At 44.4% G+C, this 9,776-nt stretch overlaps 1 non-coding gene across 1 annotated transcript; it reads right to left on the bottom strand.

Annotated features, from left to right (window-relative positions):
* Positions 1-3,746: 3,746 nt before the first annotated feature.
* Positions 3,747-3,821, bottom strand: Trnap-cgg (transfer RNA proline (anticodon CGG)). The gene has a single exon. It is a non-coding gene; the product is annotated as a tRNA-Pro (tRNA).
* Between the last annotated feature and the right edge of the window lie 5,955 nt (positions 3,822-9,776).

Here is a 9,776-nt window from a genome sequence, read left to right as displayed (position 1 = left end):
GATAGGTAAAGGAATGAAAGAAATATGCAACAAGTCGACGAGAAAAAAGTAATGTAGGATTATGGGCAGGTGTTAGAAAGACTGTTGTTGAAAACTGGAGTTGAAGGAGTGCTGGAAGGAATGAGTCTCAGAGGCCTGATATACATTATGTGATCGAAAGTATCCGGGCGCCTTACGTAATGCGGAATTGACCACTAGGTGTGACGAGAGGCAGTATAAAACGAGGCGGGGAGTGTCGTGTTTAGAGTAATTCACGGTGCTCGTTTCAAGCCGCCCAGCCCGTATTTCGCAGCCTGGCCCGTACTGGCCGTGGGCCGTCCCACCTGAGGTGTCGTGCTCACTGCTTGCAGCCCGTGGTCGTGCGGTAGCATTCTCGCTTCTCACGCCCGGGTTCCCGGGTTCGATTCCCGGCGGGGTCAGGGATTTTGTCTGCATCGTGATGACTGGGTGTTGTGTGCTCTCCTTAGGTTAGTTAGGTTTAAGTAGTTCTAAGTTCTAGGGGACTGATGACCGTAGATGTTAAGTCCTATAGTGCTAAGAGATATTTTTTTTTGTCGTCCTCAGTGCAGACAGCCGGTTTGGAGCCAGCGAGGTGATGGCTCGGCTCACCAGCCTGTCGACTTACCAGCCCGCTGTGCCGTGCGCCCTGCCCGCAGTACTGCTGCAGTCCTCTGCCTGTGTTGCGGGGCGTACTGCGTCTGTTTGAAACGCGTTAAGCTATAAGCGGGGACAATAACTCATTCACATTTTGTGTTATGTGATACCTACTATAAGTCTATTCACTATGACAGTAACTGTCATTATAAGGGACTCCTTTTTACGAGAAAGCAATACCTTTAATTCCACCAATGTACGGTTTGCGCTGTTTAAAAATTAATACTCATAATTACAAGAATCCATCCACAGAAAATATATTCTGCATTTTTTACTAGTGTCACAAACACTCTTATAATATGTATAGATACTGTAACAGACTGAAACTAAATGAAAACTGGGATTACACTGAAACATGCACTTACCCTTCTTTTCACTTTTTTTCACTTTTTGTCTAAGTTCTGTCTTTTATGATTTTCGCTCATAAAATGAACACATAAAACGCTGTATCTAAAATGTCAGTCAATTAAATGGACGACCAATGACAATCCAGTACAGGTATTCAGTACCGTAATAAGAACTGAAAATTTAGAACTTTATTTTAATAGTCAGCTGATCGGAGTCTTTCTCCTGAAACAAAGGATATGGTTTACATGCAGATCTTTAGCTAAATAAACCCACATCATCTTAAAGTGCACATTTATTGAACTGAATTCCAAAAAATTAATTTGCTCACAAACCCATTTCTGAACAGCAGTTTGCTCCACCATAAAATAAATATCATTGGTTGCTAAGTGGAACCTCCTGGCTGTTAAAATCACTCTTCTGTTCCTAGAAACACAGAAAAATAATTAGGCACCACAATTTTTTTCAGGAAAACAAGAAATGCATCATGAAAATAAAGCACTCGTGGAAATAACACAGTTTCTGCAGAACAAACCTTACCAAATACAAGTTATGCAGAATCAACAGGTCATTAACATTTTATGGACTGGTCAGTGATCTTATCCCGTTGACAATCAGCCCTGCTCGGCAAACATTGCTTTGTGCAGACGCCCTTGCGAGGATTATCAGAACAGATCGAGCTAATCTGAAGAATCTTGGAAACTTTTTTTCACATACTATCCGTGATGTCAGCAACTCAGCTTGATCCTCATTTTCAGAGTAACCTGTTGCTAAGTAACGTGAAATTTCATTTTTTGTACTGCGGTTCGTCTTGGATGGGTCACATACACAATTGCCAAATTGGCTTTACTTTGGTTCCATGGATCCATTGCGGAGTAACAATGTTCTTAGGGGACCGGGGAAACGGCCGCGGAGGTAGCACGACCATTTTTATCAAAAGCCTGGTTAACCAAGTGCACACTGCTCTCCCCCCACTGGAGACTCTTGAGGCCACTGCAGTTACAGTTTCCACTTTCGATGGGATTATAACCTTCCTCGCTGCTTATCTGAGATCTATGACGTCCTTCGAGCAGAACGACTAGCAGCTCATTTTCGACCGATTCCACGAGGTGTTGCTAGGTGGCGACTTTACGCCAAATATTTCACCATGCATTCTCGGCGTACCAAACAACGTGAGATACGTCTATACAACATGGAGGAGCGCGTGGGGGCTACAACCTTTGGATCGCAAAACCAGATTTAGATTCCAGCAAATCCAACCCATAGCTTGGGTTTCCTGGATATCGTAACGCTCAAGCACCTGCAACTATATCTTCATTTACATATGGTCAACAAACATACGATGCCCACTAGTCGTCCTTTCTGCACTGTTTCTGGCCCTGGACTGCTTGCCAACACAATTGGGCATCACTTCAAAGTGGGACCAATGTGCGCGATGGCTCTATAATAACGTCCGTCCAACCGATGATGTTTCAGCTACTGATCACATCGATGAAGTCCTCTACAATTTGACAAGGAAGATCAAGCGTTCCTTCCGTCAGGCTTCAGTTACCGTGGTACGCCAGGTGTCCCAACAAAACAGGATGAAATACCAAAGCAAAGGGCGCGACGGCGCTGGCAACGATATAGGAACCCGGATGAACACAAGGAGATGAGGAGGCTCTCCAGAGAACTCCACCGTCGGGCTGTAGAACACCGCGAGGAAATGTGGGAAGACAAAATGGCCTTCTTTGCCCTCCAGGCGCGTGACGACTGGAATCTGGTCATACATCTTCGCCAACCATGGCCGCCATAATTTCAACGCAGGGTCCGCAAGGACTGGTATATGACCCGCTGAGCAAAGCTGAAATTTTCGTCGACGTAGACGAATCCAGAAACACCATTGAGGACTTGGTCGACGACGGTAACACTAAAAAATACGTCGCAGAGCTCAGGAATACAAGAGAGTCTCTTCGACAACTTTTAACCACCGCCAATCACACTATCTGAGGTAAAGTTTTCAATTCGCCACCTGGGAATTCACTCCGCCCCAGGACTGGACGGCGTTACGAAGGAACATCTGAAACATCTTTCACGCAAGCCCTTAGTATTGCTCACAAGGATTTATAATAGCCCTATGAGGTTCGTCTTCTTTTCGGGTGCGTGGAATGTCCCACGAATCGTCCGAACTCAAAAACCTGACAAAGACCTTAGTCTACCGACTAACTACCGTCCTATCAGCCTACTTTCCACCTTATCGAAGTTACTGGCTTCCTCATTTTACGCTGCGTGAGACGCCGTCTTGTTAGACACAGAAAAATTTTATCACCATCTGTGGTCTGCTAAGCTCGTGATCAAACAGCAAGATCTGAAAACCTTGCCTGACTATTGTCTAAAGGATAATCGACAGCGACAGATAATGGTTCCCATCGGTGGGCATCGCCCCACAGTTAGACTCGTACACAAAGGTCTCCCACCGAGCTAGGTCCTGTCCCCAGCTCTTTTCATCGTTTATGTTAACTACTTACCCATCCTGTCCCAGGTCGTCCTGGCTCAGTTTGCGGACGACACAGCCTTACTCATCGGTAGCTATCGGATTACTGCAACGATGTTGAGGCTACAACGTAAGCTCACGCGGGCGGAACAGTTGGCATCAGATAATCACATTCCTCTAAATGCCTTCAAAACTAAGGCTTTCCTCGAGAATGAGATTTCACTCTGCAGCGGAGTGTACGCTGATATGAAACTTCCTGGCAGATTAAAACTGTGTGCCCGACCGAGACTCGAACTCGGGACCTTTGCCTTCCGCGGGCAAGTGCTCTACCAACTGAGCTACCGAAGCACGACTCACGCCCGGTACTCACAGCTTTACTTCTGCCAGTATCTCGTCTCCTACCTTCCAAACTTTACAGAAGCTCTCCTGCGAACCTTGCAGAACTAGCACTCCTGAAAGAAAGGATTTTGCGGATATATGGCTTAGCCACAGCCTAGGGGCTTAATCTGCCAGGAAGTTTCATATCAGCGCACACTCCGCTGCAGAGTGAAAACCTCATTCTGGAAACATCCCCCAGGCTGTGGCTAAGCCATGTCTCCGCTGTATCCTTTCTTTCAGGAGTGCTAGCTCTGCAAGGTTCGCAGGAGAGCTTCTGTAAAGTTTGGAAGGTAGGAGACGAGATACTGGCAGAAGTAAAGCTGTAAGTACCGGGCGTGAGTCGTGCTTCGGTAGCTCAGTTGGTAGAGCACTTGCTCGCGAAAGGCAAGCGTCCCGAGTTCGAGTCTCGGTCGGGCACACAGTTTTAATCTGCCAGGAAGTTTCATATTAAGGCTTTCCTCTTCACTCGCAAACGTCTCGACTTGCGGGATGGGTTTGCTCACCCATCAACAATAGAAAGTATTTTATATATTTGGATGAAACCATTTATGAAAAAGAGATGTCCACATAACATATTTTCTTTCTTTGTGTGTGAGGAATGTTTCCTGAAAGTTTGGTCGTACCTGTTTGTAACATCCTGTATATATGTATATATAAGATCTCTTTTGCATAAATGCGTTCATCCAAATAGCTAACAACCTTTAAATAAATTTTAGCAGATGATTTAGATAATATCTTTGTTACATTTTAGTACCGCACTGTATTAGTTACCTAGCCACTCCCCTCTCCTGCCTTGTATCCTCTTCCCACTACCCTTTATGTGCGACACATTGATGTGAACGGTGCAGTGTGAGATTAGTAATATGTTGGATCGTACTGACTGCTCTTACAAATCTTATTTTACCGCTTATGACACAGAAAATTTACAAAAATTATGACTTTTCATAATTCTTAATTTAACAGATATAATTTTAAGGCCGGCCGCGGTGGTCTCGCGGTTCTAGGCGCGCAGTCCGGAACCGTGCGACTGCTACGGTCGCAGATTTGAATCCTGCCTCGAGCATCGATGTGTGTGATGTCCTTAGGTTAGTTAGGTTTAAGTAGTTCTAAGTTCTAGGGGCCTGATGACCACAGCAGTTGAGTCCCATAGTGCTCAGAGCCATTTGAACCATTTTTTTTATAATTTTAAGAACTGTAAATTTTAAATATGTTTCAGCCTTTATCATTTACTTGAATAGATACTTGTTAAAGTTTTATTTTTAGGGTTCCATACCTCAGTAGGATGACTTTGCTGTCTGTCAGTCTGTGTGCATATCTTCCTTCCTCTCCGATTGTTAATACTCATTTTCCTCAGTACGGGGTAGAAATAGCGGGTGATCAAAAAGTCAGTATAAATTTGAAAACTTAATAAACCGCGGAATAATGTAGATAGAGAGGTAAAAAGTGACACACATGCTTGGAATGACATGGGGTTTTATTAGAACAAAAAAAAAAAAACACCTCATATTGCTAGGCGCGTGAAAGATCTCTTGCGCGCGTCGTTTAGTGATGATCGTGTGCTCAGCCGCCACTTTCGTCATGCTTGGCCTCCCAAGTCCCCAGATCTCAGTCCGTGCGATAATTGGCTTTGGGGTTACCTGAAGTAGCGAGTGTATCGTGATCGACCGACATATCCAGGGATGCTGAAGGACAACATCCGACGCCAATGCCTCACCATAACTCCGGACATCCTTTACAGTGCTGTTCACAACATTATTCCTCGACAGCAGCTATTGTTGAGGAATGATGGTAGACATATTGAGCATTTCCTATAAAGCACATCGTCTTTGCTTTGTCTTACTTTGTTATGCTAATTATTGCTATTCTGATTAGATGAAGCACCATCTGTCGGACATTTTTGAACGTTTGTATTTTTCCGGTTCTAATAAAACCCCATGTGTGGTAATTTGTACCTCTCTATCTACATTATTCCGTGATTTATTCAGTTTTCAAATTTATACTGAATTTTTGATCATCCGGTATAAAGTTGAAATTTATGTAACATATTAAGGTACAAAGTACCATAGCGGCAGGAAAAATGTAACAATTTAATTAAAGCAATCAAAATTTCGGCCATTTGTGTCACATGCTTCAATTTTTTCAGATCCACTCATCAAAACCTGTGGGCTACTGACAGTTGACTTAAAATAATGAATTTTGACATGAAGCTAGGTATGACTGAAAATAACGGAAAAACGCGAAACTGATTATCTGTAATTACTTCACATTTATTTTTTCTCGTTTTTTGATATTTGTTGTACATCTATCTGTCTGTCCCTCTCTTTTGCTCAGCAGTGGTTCGAGGTATCATTTCGAAATTTATGTCAAAAACTAAGGTCTATGGTCCCTAGGCGATGCAAATAGTTTAAGCTTCTAAGTCAAAGCAATAAAAGATACTGCGATATCTTTGGTACGTGGAACCTCACTCATCAAAAACTGAAGATAAACTAACTACACAGATGACGGGCCTGGTGGTGTAGCGATGGAGTGTTTGCCTGGAAATCGAGGCGTTTCGGGATCAAATTAGCCGGACCACTCATTTTTTCAGTCTTATTTCTAACCTAGCCGTCACCTCTCAACGATATGAGGAGCCTTCAGAAAAAACACGTGGTTCAGATTCCACGTGAAAACTATAGATCCCATTTGCCCGGTTGGATAACTGGGTTAGGTTAGGAACACGCAAGTCGCCGAAGTGGTGCCCAGAAGAAAACCAGGCCACTGAGCTACATAAAATTGTTAGTATTATCTACGTATCATGACGGAAAAAATCGCAACACCGAAAAATAACTACTGTATAGAACTGAAGTTTTGGGAATACATTTTTCTAGCTAACACATTTAAGTGATTAACGTTGCAAGATCATAGGTTAATGTAAGCGCAAGATATGCCGTTGCAAATGTGAAATGCTGGTATGCGTGATAACCGGTGAAAGGGCCAGAATGTTGAATGCAAGAATGCCAACGTGCATGAATTGTGTTATTTCAGGCGCCGGATGTCAGTTTGTGGTCGGTCAATACAGGGACGATATTAGCTGTTTGTGATGACGCTGGAGTTGTCGCCCGATGAGACAAATCTGGTGACCGAGGAGGTGAAGACGACATGTCGACACTCAACCGGCTTTTGTGGCCGAGCGGTTCTAGGCGCATGAGTCTGTAACCGCGCTGTTGCTACGGTCGCAGGTTCGAATCCTGCCTCGGGCATGGATGTGAGTGACGTCCATAGGTTAGTTAGGTATAAGTAGTTGTAAGTCTAGGGCACTGATGACCTCAGATGTTAAGTCCCATTGTGCTCAGAGCCATTTGAACCATTTGTCGACACACTGTAGAGCTTGATGGGTTGCAACAGCGGTATGAGGCAAGCTTTATTCTCTTGGAAAACACCCCCTGTAAGCCCGTTCATGAAAGGCAGCACAACGGGTCGAATCACCGGATTGACGTACAAACTTGCAGTCGTGGTGGCCAGGATAACTGCGAGACTGCTCCTGCTGTCATAGCAAGTAGCACACCACACCATACCTCCAGTGGCCTCTTTCTAACCAACATATGGTCATCACTGCACCGAGACAGAACAAGGTTTCATCAGAAAACAGGACAGACGTCTTCCTTGCCCTCCAATAAGCCCTCGCTTGACACGACAGTAGTCTCAAATGGTGGTGGTTTGGGATCAATGGGATGTACGCTACATGGCGTCTGGCTCGGAGCTGTCCTCGAAGTAACCAATTTGTAACATTACGTCGTGTCACTGTGGTACTGTGGTGCCAACTGCTGCTCATATTGCTGCTGCAGATGCAGTACGATACGCCAGATGCCAGACATGGTAGTCGATCTCTCGATAGAGCTACTTGGCAGTACGGAGCCCGGTCGTCTTGTGACTACATTCTCGTGAGCACCGCTACCAAGAATCATACTGCGGCTACATTCGTACCAAGTCGTTCTGGAGTATCGCAGAAGAAACATCCACCTTCTCCTATCCCTATTGCACAAGGTAGTGCAAACTTGGTGAGATGCTGAGATGCTAACACAAACTCATCACGTCAAGTCTCAGAGCTAACTAACCCTCACGATCGTTCCAGCGTGTATGTAAAGAAAATCTGATTTGCATCCTCACAGTGGCACTACTAGTGCAACTCTTACGCGACTGGCTTGAAATTTGATTAGACAGCGTCTTCCAGATGTAGAAACACGCCTACCAACTTCGTTTATGTCGCCCAACTCCTTCTTGGGGTTGCCATTTTTTCCTCCCGCAGTGTATAATTAAGTTTGTTCTGAACCCTCTGTCCTACTCGCACTCCTCGGGTTTTTTTATTTAAAGGTCTGAAGATGTCATTAAGTTTTCGGAATTAGTAATCATATGAGACAGTGGACTCGGTAGAAATATTGAAACAAGTGAGGCAATAGTGACCTTACGACTTATCTTAGAAAATAGATTAAGAGAAGGCAAATCTACGTTTCTAGCATTTGTAGACTTAGAGAAAGCTTTTGACAATATTGACTGGAATAATCTCTTTCAAATTATAAAAGTGGCAGGGGTAAAATAGACGGAGCGAAAGGCTATTTACCATTTGTACAGAAACCAGATGGCAGTTATAAGATTCGAGGGGCATGAAAGGGAAGGAGTGGTTGGGAAGGGAGTGAGACAGGGGTTGTAGCGTCTCCCCGATGTTATTCAATGTGTATGTTGAGCAAGCAGTAAAGGAAACAAAAGAAAAATTCGGAGTAGGTATTAAAATCCACGGAGAAGAAATAAAAACTTTGAGGTTCACCGCTGACATTGTAATTCTGTCAGAGACAGCAAAGGACTTGGAAGAGCAGTTGAACGGAATGGACAGTGTCTTGAAAGGAGGGTATAAAATGAACATCAACAAAAGCAAAACGAGGATAATGGAATGTAGTCGAATTAAATCAGGTGATGCTGAGGGAATTAGATTAGGAAATGAGACACTTAAGGTAGTAGACGAGTTTTGCTATTTGAGGAGTAAAATAACTGATGATGGTCGAAGTAGAGAGGATATAAAATGTACGCCTGTAATGGTAAGGAAAACGTTTCTGAAGAAGAGAAATTTGTTAACATCGAGTATAGATTTAAGTGTCAGGAAGTCTTTTCTGAAAGTATTTGTATGGAGTGTAGCTATGTATGGAAGTGAAACATGTACAATAACTAGTTTGGACAAGAAGAGAATAGAAGCTTTCGAAATGTGGTACTACAGAAGAATGCTGAAGATTAGATGGGTAGATCACATAACTAATGAGGAGGTATTGAATAGAATTGGGGAGAAGAGGAGTTTGTGGCACAACTTGACAAGAAGAAGGGACCGGTTGGTAGGACATGTTCTGAGGCATCAAGGGATCACAAATTTAGCACTGGAGGGCAGCGTGGAGGGTAAAAATCGTAGAGGGAGACCAAGAGATGAATACACTTAACAGATTGAGAAGGATGTAGGTTGCAGTAAGTACTGGGAGATTAAGAAACTTGCACAGGATAGGGTAGCATGGAGAGCTGCATCAAACCAGTCTCAGGACTTAAGACCACAACAACATGAGACAGTTTGCAATAAAGCTTCTTAAAATAAATATTTATTTTCAAGGGTGATATGATTTACGATTGTAGCGGTGTGCATATAAGAGGGAAGTGCCGTGGGCTGAAGGTAGTGGACCAACGAGTGGAAAGCGCCGGGTGGCGCCGTCGGTGGCAGCAGGGCAGCGGAAGGCCGTCGGGCAGAGGGTGAGACGGCGGGAAGTTGCAGCCCGGTCCCCAAGTACTGGCGTACCCTCTCGCGACTCACCGAGCAGTCATAACGCCGCCCGGCGCGCGCCCGCCGAGCTGATAGCGCTGCGTGTGACAGACTTCGCCCCTCGCACCCACCCCGCGTGCACTGGCGACGAAGAGC

The sequence above is a fragment of the Schistocerca nitens genome, chromosome 2 (genome assembly GCF_023898315.1).
Source record: "Schistocerca nitens isolate TAMUIC-IGC-003100 chromosome 2, iqSchNite1.1, whole genome shotgun sequence".
Taxonomy (NCBI): Eukaryota; Metazoa; Arthropoda; class Insecta; order Orthoptera; family Acrididae; genus Schistocerca; species Schistocerca nitens.
This window is presented reverse-complemented; position numbering and strand designations above follow the sequence as displayed.